This window comes from Ursus maritimus, unplaced genomic scaffold (genome assembly GCF_017311325.1).
Source record: "Ursus maritimus isolate PB19 unplaced genomic scaffold, ASM1731132v1 scaffold_7, whole genome shotgun sequence".
Classification (NCBI taxonomy): Eukaryota; Metazoa; Chordata; class Mammalia; order Carnivora; family Ursidae; genus Ursus; species Ursus maritimus.
This window is the reverse complement of record NW_024426885.1, coordinates 7133782-7150721: the sequence shown is the minus strand read 5'-3', so window position 1 is coordinate 7150721 and position 16940 is coordinate 7133782. Positions and strand designations below refer to the sequence as shown.

At 50.4% G+C, this 16940-nt stretch overlaps 1 protein-coding gene across 3 annotated transcripts in view; it reads right to left on the bottom strand.

Annotated features, from left to right (window-relative positions):
- The window catches only part of CTBP2 (C-terminal binding protein 2), a 157460-nt gene that overhangs the window by 102029 nt on the left and 38491 nt on the right, over positions 1–16940 (bottom strand). Inside the window, exon 2 of one of the 3 annotated variants that reach the window (XM_040624251.1) lies at positions 6773–6899. The exons of 1 other annotated variant lie outside the window; for it this stretch is intronic. The gene's annotated coding sequence lies outside the window, so the exon portion shown is untranslated. The remainder of the gene's footprint in view (positions 1–6772; positions 6900–16940) is intronic. One more of the 3 variants, XM_040624249.1, reaches the window with a different exon arrangement.

Here is a 16940-nt window from a genome sequence, read left to right as displayed (position 1 = left end):
TGCATTCAGGGAACCCATGCGAGGACCCAGCAAAGCCAGTCCCAGTAGATATTTAGAGATGCAGAGGAGGCCAAAAGGCCAAGGGCAGCTTGATGGAGTCTAGACCTCCCAGTTCCTAGGTCCCGAAACGTGGTAGCAGCCGTGTGCTTTCAGTCCGCCAAGGTGGCTCCGACTGGAGGGACCCACCCTGAAATGCCACGCCCTTGTCCCAAGCTGCCCCAGGAAAAGGGAGCAAAAGCACCAGCCATCTGAACGGCCTCACCCCGTGCCCGATGGAAACCGATAGCCCGTGCTGCCCTGCTCCAGCTGAATTTTTCAAGGAGTTGCAGGTTACACCCTGTCCAGGCCAACAAAGGTTTCCTTTGAGTTAAACAATGTATAGCTGAACCGGAAGAGGGAAGGCGGCCACAGAAAAGGTGTTGGGTTACAAGGCACAGGAACCAGATCGCTTTACCACCCAGACTCGTTTTCTGCAAATCTCCCCTATGAAAAGGCAGCACAACACAGTCCAGTAAATCAAGGCCCACTCCAAATGGATCCGATTAGGAGCCGGCATGGGGATACCAGATCCTGTCCGCCTGGAGAAAGATCGGGGTTGGGGGACTGGGGTCCTTTGTGGGAGCCACTGTTAGTGTGCATTTATGAAGAAATGGAAATCAAACACCGGGCTCAGGTGCTTGGGAACTGCTCCTCACGCATGGCTCGTGTTTTCAACGGGGGAAAAAGTTCTAGGTTTTTGCCATATATAATTAATTTTAACAGCCATCTCCAACGTACCCCACTGGCTGGTGCCGGTTCTTTTAAACAGTACGCTGCTGAGAAATTGATTTGTTGGCTCCCCGTGCCTAAAGAACCCACATAATGAAATATGTATAAATGTCACTGGTCGGGCTGCTTCTGAGGGTAAGTCCAGGAAGGTGCTCATTTCACCCCCCTGCACAGGAGTCCACTCATGGCGCAGATCGTCATGTCCTTCTCATGTGCCCCACACAAAAACCAATGAATTACACTGCATTTTCTTCTAAAACCTCCTCTTTATCCTTAACTGGTACAAGTCTAGGGGAATTATCTTAATTGCTACGTGGAAAGAATGAATTGCAAATGCACTCGGTTAACCAGGACGACTTTATTTTTAACAGCATGGGGCCAGGTGGGAGTGGCCGAGTTTGCCAAAAATAAAGGAATTGATCTATGGATCAATCAATCTATGGAGCAAATGTGTTCTGCTGGGAACTAGCTGGGAGCCCCAGGCAAACAGGACTGGGGAAACCCTTCCACCTGGGGACAACTGGATTCTCGACCATTTCCCAAAGCCTCACTTCAGAAAATGCTTAAATCAGGATCCAGAAACTGGATGATGAAAGACTCGGAAAATACCAGGGCTCTCTCCGTGTCACACGGGCTGTACGGGGAGCGTTTCTTTAGTGTTTGCAGCAGAGGGAGCGGAGGCTAAATTTAAAGTAATGCCAGATTACACTTGAACCTGGGGAAGTGGCGTGTGTCCCTCCATAAAAACCTCGATGGGGGCACAACAGGAATTACAACCCAGACCAGGTTCAAAAGTTACTGGTCTAATGCATTCTAGAAGTCATAGCAACAGTGGCAACACACAAGCCCTATGCAAAAATACTCACATGAAAAAAAAACACCTTTTCCTCTCCTGTTAAACCGCCCTCGGCACGCCTGATTAGAGGTCCCAACGTTTTCATATGAGAAAGTTCACTTCCTCACCCACTCACACATCAACATACATAATCCTTATTATGAAATTTACTGTAAACAAAGTATCATTTCCTTCCACCAGCAGGGCCCTAACCATCACCTTCCTCCGCTCCTCCCTATTCCCAGAACACCCACGCCTCAAGCCCTGGGGAAAGGACAAGGATCTGTGCACTGCTAATCTCTGGTTGTCCCAGAATGTGGGCTGCTGTTCCCCAGTCCACTGGGGGGACCAGGGGTAGGACAGCCTCTGTCTGGGGCTTGTCTGGACATCCGTCATGGCGGGCCTTGCAGCTTTCTCCGCGCACACATGGCCACACCCTCGGGGGCAAGCAGCCGTCCCTGGTCAGCCCCCACTTCACACGGACCAAGTGTGAGAGGAGGGACAGACTCATTGCACACCTGAGAACAGGAACGTACCAGAGAGCCGTGGACCCCAGGAGTCATCACCAGCTACAAAGGGGTCCTGGAATGATGCCGCTGTAGTGTTTCAGCACAAGGGGAAGCCTGAGTGTGGGCTACGCGGTGTCCCCAGCTCTGTTCTCGCACAGGACCCGCGTGCTGGCGAAGAGATCTGACCATCAGGTTCCTCACTTTAATAAAATGGGGATCTCGGAAAGGGAGGTGGGCCACACATCCACGTTTCCCAGCATGACACATGGATGGTGTGCCCCACAATGTCACAGTGGAGAGGCCCTGCAGGGAGCCATCGGTCCCCAGCCAGGCCCTCCAGCCGCAGCACAGTTTGGCAGGGACCCACCCTGGCCGGGAACCCCAGGGAGTCCAGACGGGCTTGCTTGTGCTGGACCCACAGATGACAGAGTGAAAATTAAGACCCTCTGTTCCATTCTGCGCCTGCGCCTCCCTGGCTGGTTGACGGGCTGTGATTAGAACCAGCAGTCTTGAGGAGTGGGAGGTGGGCGACAGTATCGACAGCAGAAAACACACCCACCTCGGCAAGTTGGGAGGCTGGACCCCTGTGGCATGGACAAGTAGAAGCGCTTGTTCAAGGGGGCTTGGCTGGATGATCTCTGCACTTCTGCTTAGAAGCCGTGGTAGGATTTTGAGATTCTTGGGAGGAAGGAACCCGGGTGAATCAACACCTCCCATGTGAGCTTGGATCCGAGGCTCAGGAAATAAATCCAAACAAGACCCAAGCACCCAGAGCCCAGCTGGGGGGCCCTCCTCTCCTCTCCGCAGAGCTGGCTGAAGCCCCACCGGCATCTTCTACCCCGCATCTAGCCTCCTGGCTGTTTCTCCTCTAGAGAGGTCCCCTACAGATAGAAGGCCCTGCGAATCTTTCTCTGGTTTGCGGTTTCCGATGGTGGCAGTCTTGCCTCTGGCCGAAAAACCGAGCAGCGACACATGTCCACCCTGCAGGCCAAGAGCTCAGGAGGACGCTGGAGGCCGCGGTGCCAGGACCCACACACGGTGCAGCTACTGGTTTCTAGAGTACGGCACTACTTCCCTTCTGTTTTTCGGGAAAGAAATCAGTCTCGGCAGAAATAGGGCAGAGGCCCCAACAACCAGGCAGAGGGCCTCACGGAATCCTGCTGGCCCACTGCAGCCACATCGCAGATGGCCAGCACAGCCTGCTGCCCACGGCAGGCCCGGGGGAGGCTCTCCCCACCCACCAGGCACAGCCGTCACCGGTGCCCTGGGGACCCCCGCTTGCCACCATTCCTGGGGGGCTTGTGAGGCCGACTGAGCTTGCAGATCATTACTACGATCTGCCAGAATAACACTGTGCACAAGCTTCTCTGCGTGCAAGCCCCTGGATAGGCTGCCACGTCCTTGCCAAACCACAGCCACCGCTACCCCGCCATCATTTTACAGAATAGAGGCAGAGAGCTCGGATTTGCATTTTCACGTATTTGTAGACATTTAACAAAAATCACTTCTTCCCTACCACTTCGGTTGTGATCACAAGGTAATGGGTGGGGGTGTCATGCTGCTGCAAGTGTTAACGCTTAGTAACAAAACAGTTCCAGAACAACAGTGACCCGTCTGAACTGACGGGGAACGAATCCTGGTTCCAGGAGACATCAGCGAACCGGAGGGTATCTGGGGTTTTCATTTTAACAGTTAAAACACACGGAACGAAGGGCAAAACTACAAAAAAAAAAAAAAAAAAAAAAAAAAAAAAAAAAAAAAAAAAAAAAAAGCAAGATGTAAACTTCGTATGTCATGATTCATTCATGATGACAAAATGAGTCTCTTTGCAGGAAGAAAACTGAAACGTTTCACTTGAAATTTATTTTTAAAAGGCTGTAAACCAACATAATGAAGTCTAGAATAACAGGCACACAGCGCTCTTGAATGAGGACGTCTTCAAAAATACGAAGGTCAGAAAGGCGTACCAACGGTTGCGGAGCCTCGGAGTTGGCCATTCTGAGGCTGTGGCTTTTCATGAGTTTTGTGCAAAACATCTACTTCCTCCTCCTCTGCCCACATTAAACAAGATTTGTCTAGACCAGAGACCTCAGCAGGTGAGTTACTGGGTTCAAACCAACACGCGGTCCTTCCTCGGGCTGCGGTGCCAGCTGTCCCTCTTATGCCACGGTGTATCGACCACAGGTTGGGCTGCCTGGGCGGCTGCCAAAAACGGACACAGTGCCGAGCCACAGACACGAGCTCCAAGAGCGAACACATGCCTCTAGGGACGTGTGGGAACTCCATCCACCCTGTACTTGCGACGGTGGTCGGGGCAAAGGTAAACTCCCCAGCAGGATGCCGGGCGCGGGGGGCACCAGGCCAACAGGGTTTGGTTGCGGAGAGAGCATCCTCCCGGCACGATGGCCGTGCTCCAACGATGGTTGACTCCAGCGTGGTCCCGAACACCTTGAGCTCCTCTAAGGTGCTATCGAAAACTGCTTCCCCAAATTACGCCCCAAACACAGAAGTGGGAACGAGCATCCCAGGCCAGTGTCTGAGCATGCTCGGTTCTCAGGGAAAATTGTCATCAGGAGCCGTGTTGCAACCGCATTCTGATACAGATGCATTTTTGCAACATGAACGTTCTTCTCTCTGAGATCAAAACCATCGATAACAGGAACCTGCCGTGGTTCAATAATCAGGTTGAGTCAAATGAAAATGCTGTTACTCAACCATTTTTGATATATATTCTTTTAAAAAAAAAAAAGCCCATTTCATCTTTTACTATGAATTTCCACATTCCTATTTTTAGAGGAAATAGTTTTCCAACCCTGTGGTATCTATAAAACGTATCAAGAGTTACTCTCCAGTTTTGGCTATCCGACAGAGATGTTCCCCCAGCCAGCAGGGGAGCCTCATGCACCTTTCAGTGAAGGACCTGACACAAGGCACCAGCAGCGTTTGGACAAGGAACTGGATGCCTGTGGGAGGGAGTCCACTGGATTTCCATCACCAACGCCGTGACCCACTGAAACCATCTTTGGCCCCAGCACCCAGTACTGAAACCAACACCCCATCAACCCCAGGCCCACAAAGATTCTGTAACAACACCTCTGCCTGAGGATCCTGGATTAGACTCTAGCACACAGCGTCTTAAAGAAAAGTTTCTTTTAGAAGAAGAATGGGTGAAAGAAAAGAGTTAACGTTGGCCTTGGAAGGCAAAACTGAAGGTCTATGGCTGAGAGAGGTCATCATGACTTACTAATAAAATACACCTATCTCCCCCAAAGAACGTTCAATATTTCAGTCTCTCGCCTTCCCCAATGCTAAGATTCTTCGAATTGTTCCAAGAACATGGAGTCTCCTCTGATAAGAAATCCTCTGAACTACACACTCTGCTGTGGCCTTTGGTCGGGCAAGCCCTCCGGGCTCACTCCCTGGAGAAGCTTCCATACTACGACACCCAATTTAATCTTAAAAAAGGCAGGCAATCTTGGGGACCATCGCAGCCCAACTACTGAATTCACACATAAGACGACCTCCAAATGCCGGGAAGAGGCCCAGGTCCAGGTAAGTTTTCCATCAGGATCTCCCACTGACTCTACCCCATGGGGAGAGAGGGGGACACACAGCGAGACCCTTCCCTGGGCCACAACCCTCTGCTGGCTAGGTTCAGGCTGTGCTTGCGCTCGGCCTCCCACCCACAGGAGCTCCCAGAGGAACACTGCAGTGCAGATCTCCAGCGGAGCCCAGCTCCGAGGAGGCCGGATCCCAGCCCACAGGGGCGCACCTGCCCAATCTCCGAACCCGAGGCTAGATGCTATCCAACACGCTGGGCAACACGCCAGGGGTTTGACAGAAAGGACACTGAGAAAATTCGCTCTCACACTCTTTGTCTTGCTTTTAAATGATGCTGTTAGCTCAAGGAGAAAACATTTTTTTCCAGCAGGGTAAACATCAATCACTTCTGAGAAGTTGCCATTTTGAGACTTTGAGTTAAGATGCAGGTTTCGTGAAAAATGGCAAGGAGCGTGTTGTGACTAGACTCCGGACCTCCAAACCCCGCTCTGGGTAAAGGATGGAACTACATCGATCGAGGTTTTCTCTGCCACACTCCGAGGGAGTGCAGGCAAAATTGAACGCTCTCCTCCGCACACACCCACATCCCAGTCAACTCCACCAGAAAAAATCATTTCGTGCTCAAGACATCCTAGAGGTTGGTAGCTCTAAAAATGTAAGCTCATCAGAGATGTGCCTTCATCAGCAAGCTGTTTCCTTTCTAAAGACGTCCGTCTACCCTTTCACTCGAGCGTCTTTGGGGTGGCATGAGACTATTTCCCTAATTCATTTTTATTCTTTGTAATGAATACGTCGAGAAGTCCTACACGACTTCCATTCTGCCTTGAGTTTCCTAGTAGTATAATTTCCGTTGACTTATCTCTGTAGCAGCAGCGACAGCAGAAACAATCACTTTACACTGAACTATATTGCTTCAGAGTTAATTACATGTATTTTGCTTTTGATAAATGAAAATACCAGATGCAATTAATTGAAAGACAATCAATAGGATCCTGCTATTAGACATCCCAATGAAACATCCAGAGCCTGCTGGCAATCCATAGTCATCAACTAATTGAAAACGCATTCCAGAGGGGTTTAAAAAAACCTGAGCTTTTACCTGGAGATATTTTACAGTAACTCACCAATATAAATCTGTCCACAAACTATAGTTCACACGATGGGCTGTCCGTCTTTTTAAGGGACTCCAGCTTCATTGGTTCGAAACCATTTAAGGCGATGAAAGTCTGAAAGTACAATGAATTGGGTCAGTGGAGCTGAAGCGGTGATTTTTTTTTCTCTGTTGTTTACATCTAGCCATTCCTTAATTGCATTTTTCCAATGCCTTCGATTCTAAGCTACCAGAGGATATTAAATGGTTTCATTAAAAATACTATTTGTCTTGCTTTAGTCGCACACCAGATCAAACAGTAGAGCACCAGAACAAATGAACCCTTTCCATCTATTTTGACACGAAGCCAAGTGTGCAAGACCAGAAGGTGATATTGTGTCATCACCGTGAAAATGTCATTTACGTCTCTTTACATCTCCAAGTAGCGAGCAAAGGGACAACACAATCAATACCTTCAAGCAAAAAGTATTACCAACTGTTTGAGAAATATGGAAGTATAAAGTGCAATTCATAAACCCATGGTTTGTAAGTGCTATTAGCATAAATGCTGACAACTGTTAGTCCACTGTAACTCTGATTAACGGTTGCAGTTGTCCATTAATAGAAGGCATTTTAACTTACTACTGAAATTGATTACTCAGTTAAGAATTCAATCCTAATGTTCAATAAAATTGCACTTTCTTGGCAAATGCAATATGAAATGAGGTGATGCATTAAACAGCACTCACATTTATTTTACTATACAAGGGACGAAGAGGAAATCTGCTGCGGTGGTATCACTTATCTGAACCACTTCCTATGCACACAGAGTCGTCAGAGGGGCAGGTGGGGAAGGTACCCCCGGGGCGGACAGAGCAGGCAAGCAAGCATCCGGGCGAGCGTGTCCAAGCGCCTTTTCGGTGACTTTCCCATGAAGAACAGACAGGATTGCAACACCGCAATTGTCATGCAACCAGGCTGTCCATGTTTCAAGGTAGTATTTCTCAAGGGCCGTGAGAAAGGAGAGGTATGCGTCCCGGAAATAACTGTTGCAGCCAACCCTGACCATTCCCAGGCCCATCTTACAATCAATCAGGATTCAGATGGTTGATTAATATTTCAAAAAGGGGATGAAATTACGGAAACCAGCTTCCCAGCTACACTCTACTTTCCAAACCATTCCAATCTTAGGAAGCTAAAGTTTCCTAATATACTTTTCCCTCCTTTTAATTTTTTTTTTTAAAGTAGGCTCCACACCCAGTGTGGAGTCCAATGAGGGGGCCTCAATTCACGACCCTTAGATCAAGACCTGAGCCTGAGATCAAGAGTCGGACACTCAACTGACTGAAACACCCGGGTGCCTCACATTCTCCTCCTTTAAAACAACGGGGTCATTTCTTGGGATCCAATCCTGTGGCATAACCTGCCCAATTACACAGCAAGTCGGAGAAAGGAACCACTGGGCCTCCCAGGTCCATGCAGTCCCCCGTTCAAAAGAAGACCGTACTTGTGTTTTCTATTCAGTGTACTGAAACACAGCATCGGGGCACTGATATCGGCCAGCTCCCACACCACGACTAGAACCGAGTCAAGGGCAGGCACGGCTCTGAAGAACTACTTAGATACAGGTGACCTCTACGGTCAGGGTTATCATATCCAAGGTCAAAAAGTAATTCCACTCCCACACCACCTTATGCCCCCAACTTTCCAACTCAAGGAGGGGTGGGGAGGAGGGGACAGACACGCCAGCCTTAATTTATTAAGTGCTGGGAAGGGGAGAAGTGCCGAGCATCTCACGACACAATTACGTTTCATGTTTAATAACTAAGCATTTACTCTATCTAGGAACCATCCTGGAATTTTCAGGAGGCAAGAGCTTGCCCAACAAACTCTTGTTCACCCTTCAAAACCCATCTCATAGCAATCACCTTCCTGCCCCAGCTGCCAGGCTGTTACATACCCTGACCACTTCCAAGTCTCTTCGGTTTAAATGTCTTGATCGCAACTGATTCATTTCTAGATTTCTCCAGGTGTGGAACAGAGTCGAAAATCAAATATTTAACTGCACAATGGAATCAATCTCCTTGGTCTAGCACTGCTCGTCCTAGTAGGTCACAGGCTTCCTTTTTCTTTGTTTCCAGGGCTTTGCACAACAGACACTTGAATGTTGACGGATACATATATATGTAAACGATGCATTTCCAAAAACACAAGGAAATTACATGTACATCTGACCCTCAGGCGACACGAGTGTGAAGTGTGCAGGTCCACTTATATGTGGATTTTTTTTGATGGAGAACAGTCCTGTAAACGTATTTTCTCTGATGATTTTCTTAACGATTTTTTTCCTAGCTTGCTTTATTTTAAGAATACAGCCTATAATGCAAATAACATACAAAATGTGTCAATCGACTGTTTAGGTTGTGATTAAGACTTCTAGTCAACCACTGGTTACTGGGAATTAAGTTTTGGGCGAGTCCAAAGTTCTATGTGGATTTCTGACTGCATGGGGGGGGGTCGGCACCCCTAAACCTCATGTTGTTCAAGGGTCGACTGTATAATAGGAAGAGGTCCCTTTTGGAAAGGAGGGAGGGAAGGAAAAGTTACTGGGGAAGGAAAATTGAGCAGAGTGTGTAAAGTTACTTCTCATATTTAAACAGAGGTTAAAGAGAAAATATACCAACACGTTCACATTTACCTAATCTTGGTGGGCACAGAGTCTTCCTTTGAGATAATGCTTCACAGTGAAACTAATTCGACAGGGAACAGACAACTCGGCTGTTTAGAAGGCTTCATGGAGGAGGTGACAAATTCAGGAGAGCCTGTAGACCGCCCAAGCCAACGGATTACGTAGCAGATTAAGAACGCAAAAAAGGCTTGGAAGACTGCCAGGATCTTGGAAGCCAGTGCCCACTGTTACTTGAAGGTGGTAAGAAGTACTTTTAAAAACTAGAGCCGCAGAAAGGCTACAAATCCACAAGCCCTCGTTGCCGCAGATACCCGAGGGCAGCCCACGTGCAGGAGGGCTGCGCAGACCTGCCAGGATCTAAGAACTTCCAGGAGCACGCAACAAGGCACGGAAATGACTTCGCTGATTACAATCGCCACCGCGCCTACACAAGCCACCTCAGGAGCCAGAGCGGGCTGTCCCCCAAAGTGACTCAGGCACAGCGGGCGAATGCCAGGCAGCTCCTGTGTCTGGCCAGGGAGAAAGGCTCCTCTTTTGGGCCTGCACCATCAACCTGGGTGAAGCTATTAAACAGCACTTGGCAAACGTGTTCCGCCCATATTTTGGGGTAATGAGGGGTGTGGACATGGGCATTCAGCCCACACCAGGGGAAACAGCAGCACCCAGACCCTGGCGGAATCTGGGCCAGGCCAGGTCCTGGGGCTTTCTACGTACAGGAAACAGACAATTCAGGACAGCTGCCTAGAAGGATCGTCTCCTCTGGATTTCTAGTTCCTTCTCACATGAAGTCGGGCAGATGAAAGCTACTGTTCGGTATACAGTTAGTAAGACTACTTTTCTGAAATGGAAGGAGAGAAGCGCCTGGGAAATCTGTGAAGGGCCAGGGCAAGGTCAGGCGGGGGCCGAGAGGCGCGGGTCCTGGCTCATTCCAGGAGGACCCATCCTGCCTGAACTTCGACCCTCTTTCCCAGCGGCTCCGGGGCCCTGCATGGCACTAAAGGCCCTCCAGCAGTGAGGAGAGGGTACACGGGCAGCCAGCTGGGGCTCTCCCACAGTCCCAGCTGTGGCAACGTCATTTAAGGAACAAAACGCCCACTGACCTGCACCTGCTCTGTGTGAGTTCTCCTCATGCTACTTCTTGCATCTCAGGCTTTGACGTGTCAGCTCCCGACACCACTTGGGGCCTGCCTGAACCCCGCCTGGATTCTCTGCTCTGGTTCACATTTGGCTCATCTAGGCTGTAGGCCCATCCTACTGTCCTGCGATGTCCTGCAGTGGGGGCTGCTTTACCTGCTGGTTCTAGGTGGCGCCCTTCCCCCCCTCCCCCACCCTTATCGACATCATCTTCAGGCTGACCAGTACAGCTTGGCTTGGGCGAGTCTTAGGAGAAGGGAAAGGACCCTCGAGTGACAGATGTGGATGGAGCAGGCGGCCCAGTTTCCTGGAGAGCACCAGCCTTATCTGGAACTGGCTCATGGCATCTGCAGCCTCCTCTCGGATCCAGGAACCCCATCGACATTTACCACTTAAACAGAAAACCTGAAAGCAGTCTGCAAAATCATCCCTTAGGTAATCGTGAATTTACTGCAGTGAAGGACCCCTGGGAAGGGACAAGAGGAAGAGCACAAAGCACTAGCAGGGCAGGAGAACGCCAGGCTCCGTGGGTGAGGATGACCAACCCACTCCCTAGAACTCTGCCCTGTCTGAGACGAAGACTGCACCTGCTTCACAGGGGACAGGGCCCTTGCAAAGAGACAAGGAAGCCCGGCCCAGGGCCTGCAGACATCAAGTACTGCGAAAATGTGAGTCGTCATCCGATTCGGCACTCGGCTCCAGGACAAGGTCATCGTCATTAGCGTCTTCTAAAAACCAAACCCACCTGCCCACATCACGAGATAATGGTTCCTATTTGGCACAAGAATATAATACTCTTAACTGGGTCATTGAGACCAACATGCCCCCATCCCACCTGCCCCTCACCTCACTGAGTCCTGTGGCAAAGCTGTGCTCGGCAAAGAAACAAGACACCGGGTGAGGAAGCACCCAGAACCCCAACCTTCCCTCTTGTCAATGTTCCCTTGGCACAGACACCGCCAACTAGTGCTCTTAGGACGGCGCCCACCGTTAGGACATTGACAACAGAGCCGTGCTAACATGACAGGTCATGCTAACATGACTCCAGGAACTGCCCACCTCTCCACAGCTGCGAGGCCCCACCTCGTGGCACCCTGCTGTCCCTCTGTGCTTCCCGGCAGGGCAGCCCAGCCCGCCAAGGCTGACTTGCCCATGGGGCTGCTGAAAGAGGGGCCCACAGAAACAAAAGTCAAACCAAAGCTCCAGAGAAGGCTCACCCCACCCCCAAGGGCCTCGGATGGGATCCCCAGGGAGCCCAGTGACCTGAAGGTCTGTGGGTCCACCCCCAGGCAAGACCTGTTGTACTCTATTCTCCCTTCCTGCTGTAAACCTAGGCCCCTGTCACTGTTGGGGGGGGGGGGCATCAGTCTGAAAGGGCAGTGACCCTTAGTGATGGGACTACAAGAAGGACATGAGGGCACGGAAAGGGGGTGCCAGGGGCTTTCCCTGATATCCACAGCGGGTCCTCTTAACCGTCTCAAGTTCAAAGGCGACAGACAGGGAAAAGCCTCAGGCAGACGTGGAACCTGAAAGTTCATGGAAAAACCAAATGCCCGCCTCATAAAAAGGACCTGTCCATGTCACAAGTCCGTCCGGCCAGGTGGACGGACACAGGCCCACGGAGGCCACTTGCAACAGCACCAGAAGAGCGTTTCACAGGATGCCCGAGCACCCTGGGCCCCTGTTTCAGAACGACAAGGGCAGGGCACTCGGTTCTCTGTGTCCATACCCTGTCCTCCTTACTAGCCCCCGCTTCACACCCTGGTCACCTCGGCTGGTCTCTCACTGGGAGGCGGAGACCGTCCACCGCCAGTTGTGACCCTCACTCTTCAGGGTCTCTCTGAGGATGTGTGGGGCAAAGCAAAGCACCCCGCAGGACTAGTGAGATGGCACCAGGGCTCCGCCAGCAGACTGGGCAGAGGAGCAAGGTGGGGGCAGGAAGGGCCGGCAGGGGGTGGCGGTGGTGGCAGTGCAGCCTTCTGCCTCGCAGCAGGCTGGGCCAGGGTGGGATCTGCCCTGCACTCTGGATGCCAGGCCAACAGTGCCATACATAAGCCCCAGTGGCCCAGGATGGTGCCCCCACCCCTCTGCCTGCCCAGACTTAATTGTTAACTCACCCCAGAAAGGCCCAGCCCATCCGGCATGGCGCAGTACAGAATTCTGCTTTAGCTGCTACGTGGGGGAAAAAGCAAGCAAAGGACAATGTCCACCAGAGAGCAAAATGTTCCCTACACGTCAGACAGGACAGAGTGAACACGGTAGGATCTGAGGTGCCGTCACCCCAGAGCAGCCAGGTTATTCCTCCCCAGGACTCAATTCAACTTACTATTGCCTAATAATAAGTAAACCATATTAATTAGCTTTGAAACAATTAGCCTTTATTCAGGGGAAGAAAAAAACCAAACCCAACAACCCTGCAAGCTAATTCTTTCCAGGTCCCTATACAGCCCACGTTGCCATCGAGACACTTAAGGTCAAATCAACACTTCATTATAATCCCCCGATGTCCAAGAGCTTCAACTTCAATAAAAAACATGCCCTCCAGGCAGAAACTTTACATACACAGTCTTTGTGGCGAATGTTTATGGAAATTTTGTAATATTAAATATGTTCAGCTGGTTTTAAGTTTTAAGAACGTCAAGGCCCAACAGCCAAGACTTCAGAACTCTTGTCTTCAACTAGAAGGGCGGCCATGGAAAACTGTAAGGGGAGTCTTGGAACTCTGCCATTTTTTTAAGGAAAACAAAATAGGATATTTTCTCAGTGTTGTCTCAGATGTAGTCAATTAATTTGTCCCTTTCTCTGCTCTGTTTTCAGCTTTTATATTCTGTGCCCCACAGAGCCTGCAAATTTGAGACAGGCTAGGTGACCAGGAGAGCATAGGTGCTGCAGAAATGCTCCGTCCCGAGCAGCTATTCCACTGGGGAAATAAACGAGGACACGAGGATGCCAGGCTGGGGGGCAGCGGTGGTTCGGAGACAACTGTAATGACCATGGAAAGCCAACTGATAAATGGGGGCTGCTGATCAGGCCGGGCACAGGCCAAGGTTTTCGGGGGGGAAAGGAGTAGATCCATAAGCATCAACCCCCCCACACACACACACAATGACGTCACTTTGTGAATTCAAGCTGTGTTCCCACACCCCAAACTGCCCAGCTGGCCAGGGAGGGAAGGTAGCTGGCCTAAGCTGTCGGACCCTCGGCTCATAGAAGCCTGTGCGAAAAGTCAGACAGGCCATGAAGCTGCCTTGTTAACTCTGAAAAGACTAGAGGAGTGGAAGGAATCCCTGCCAGGGGGCCAGGACCCCCTTCCAATCAGTCTGGCTCCCAAGGAAGCCCGGCCACGGAGGCCTCTGCTGAATGTACCAAGACCCAGTTTCCAGCAAGGGAGGAATGCGGATAATCCCACACTGCAAGTCAGAGACACCTATAGGTGGCTTCTCACGGTTCCAAGTAGTAACTGAAGAGGAAACCTAAAGGCTGAGGCACATATCCCTCTGTGTAGGGCGGCCTGGAACCCTCCCGGAGTGCAGAGACGGGCTCCCTGAGGACAGAGCCCAGCTGGTGGAACCACTAACCCATCAGGGCATCTGGAAAGCAGGCCCTGGCCTGGGTTTTCTCCCTGGTAGAGTGGCAGACTCCAAAGAGGAGGAGGTGGCATCTGAGCTCCTTTCCTCCAGGCACCCCATCTAAACCCCCAAGTGACAAAGGGCACAGGGTCTGATGGGAAGTGGAGGGCTCTCCTGGTGCTTGGTACCACGGCAACACCAAACCTACAGGCTGACGGCCTTTAAAATAAAATCCACTGATGAGAAAGCAGAATGTTGAAGCAACGACGAGACAGACAACCCCACACACTGGTGGGAATAGGAGGGCTCCTCTTCTGAGAAGTTAGATTTCATCCTTCACCCCATTCTACCCCTCGGCAGGGATCAGAGGAGGGAACGGCATTTACATAAAAATAAGAAACCATCTAAGATGCCCCCCAATAGCAAGATAACTATCTTTCCTGATAAACAGCTATATACCTGTATTTCCTGTACCTATGTATCGTGATGACACCTGTATCAACAGATTATATAGTTTAAAAATAATGAAAAAATACTTAACATAGGAAAAAATACTTATAGGTTAAGTGGAAAAAAATATGAAATACATAGAATAATCCAATTGTCATTTAAAAGTATTCTTTAAATGGTTTTCATTTTTTTTTGGTATATACTTACACATAAGAGAAATTACATCCAAAGTGTTATTTCTCTACGCTAAGATTAAAGGTGATTTTTAAAACGTAAGTCTTTCAGATCATGAAAATCATTTAATTTTCTGCATACTCTCCTATATTCTCCATTTCCTACAATCGGAAAATGCACAGGGAAGATGCCGTGGGCTCTTCTGTCAGGAGGGAGGGAGCCGAAGCCGGGAATACAGAATGAGAGTCGCCTGCCCATGGCAGCAACTCCCTAGGTGGGTTTTAAAGCAGGTAAGGTATCTCCCACATCCTCATGCAAGTTCAGTCTCTAACAGGGTGTCCCTCCTGGGGATGCTGAGGCCTAAGTGGGGGGATCACAGTGGGAGTCCCTGGGCTCTGATGGGGAGCTTGCCACCCATGCATGCCCGGGCCACCGGAGAACGACGCATCACTAGGGGTGAGAACAGGGCTGGGTTCTCAGAGGCTCGGCCAAGTTCTTGGCCACAGCTCAGACCGCGGAAGAAGGAGCACAGAGAAGCACTTGAGGATTGAGAGCGGGGTCCTCAAGCCCTGAAGAATGACTTACACGAAGAGTGATCAGCTTTCAGTAGCAACACGATTGATCAACGGGCTCCACGTGGAAGACTGAGCAAGGCAGTGAAGCTGGGTAAAATTCGCGCAGACAGCTAACAGCCCCCTCAGACCCCTGCTCTCCCCCACACCGCGCCCTCACCCCCACCCCTTTATGCACCACAGAAGCCCATCGCCGCTGTGCCTGTTTTGTAACTGATTTAGCTGGTCAGCGCCATGCCAGCAGGGACACGACCCGATTTTTATGCTGGAGAACTCAGACACCAGCCCACAGTTAAGAGCCTTGGAAGGAGGCTGTGTGTGGTCCCGGACAAGCGGGTCACCCTCTCATCCTCAGAATGCCTCCCTCCGGAGGAGCCCAGGAGGTGACCAGCTGCACCTCGCGTGGGAGGATTCCGGGGATACTGCGGGTAACGTGCTCAGAGCCGGGCTCAGGGCACACGGGAAACCCTGTCATTTATCAAATACTTTCTTTACTGACACGACTGGGTAAATTCAAGAATCCTAGAAAGGAAAAAAAAAAAAAAAAAGGCCGTAGGAAATTGGGTTCTGATTTTATTTCAAAGCAAATTTATTCAAACCCAAACCTCGAGGTTCAGGGAGGATTTAAGCATAAAATGAAGTAACATCACTGCCATCAAATGGAGCAGCTGTGGTACCTGCCACAGAGGAAAGACTGAACTTTCTAAAATCCATTTACAAGGCCGGGTGTTGGACAGAGAACAGCATATAGGGAAACTCCGCAAATGCAAACATGAGCGAGGCCCCAAACGTCTAACTGAGGATTAATGCACGGGTCCAGAAGGTACTTCCTTCAGCGGCAACAAGTTTTATTTTCAAGAATAAATCAGAGTCAGAGGAGATCTTCTCGAAGGAAAACCGAGACCCAGATCACCTGGCCCACCAGAGACAAAGGCAGAATGGAGCCTGGCTTGGTCCTTTCCACTCCCCACCCCAACACGCCCTCGGAACACCTGGCAGTTGTGGAAAGCCCCGAAACAGACGGGACAGGCTCTTCACCTGTGACCCCGGCTCAGACCACCCAGTCGCACGATCCCTGATACAGATGCCAGTCCCTCTTAACCCAGAGGAATCCAGGACCAGGAAAGAAAATCCAAACACCAGCCCAGGCCGGGAACCCCTCCTCCAGTTGCGTGACCCCATCCCAAGCACCAGGTGGGGTTTTTTGTTTTGTTTTTTTTCAGTGCAGGTGCCTCCCAGGCACCGGATCAAGCAGCATCCAAGCAGCGTCACCTACAACCAGCAGCGAGGCTGGCCCAACAGTCTTATCCAGGAAAAGGAACAAAGGAGCCCCGAAGGAGCACGTAAATATTACCTGTCGATTCATATACAGCAGGTAAATAACCCTGGGAATCCTGAACTCCCTTCCACACACACCTAATTACTCAGTTGCGTTTCATTAATTTTGAAAGTACAGACAACCTTTTAGCACGGATGGTCACGGGGGCAGTAATCCCTCAGTGCTGTCCTCCCTTACAAGATGAACGTGTAAATACATACACATTCATACACACATCCACACACACACACACACACACACACACACACAC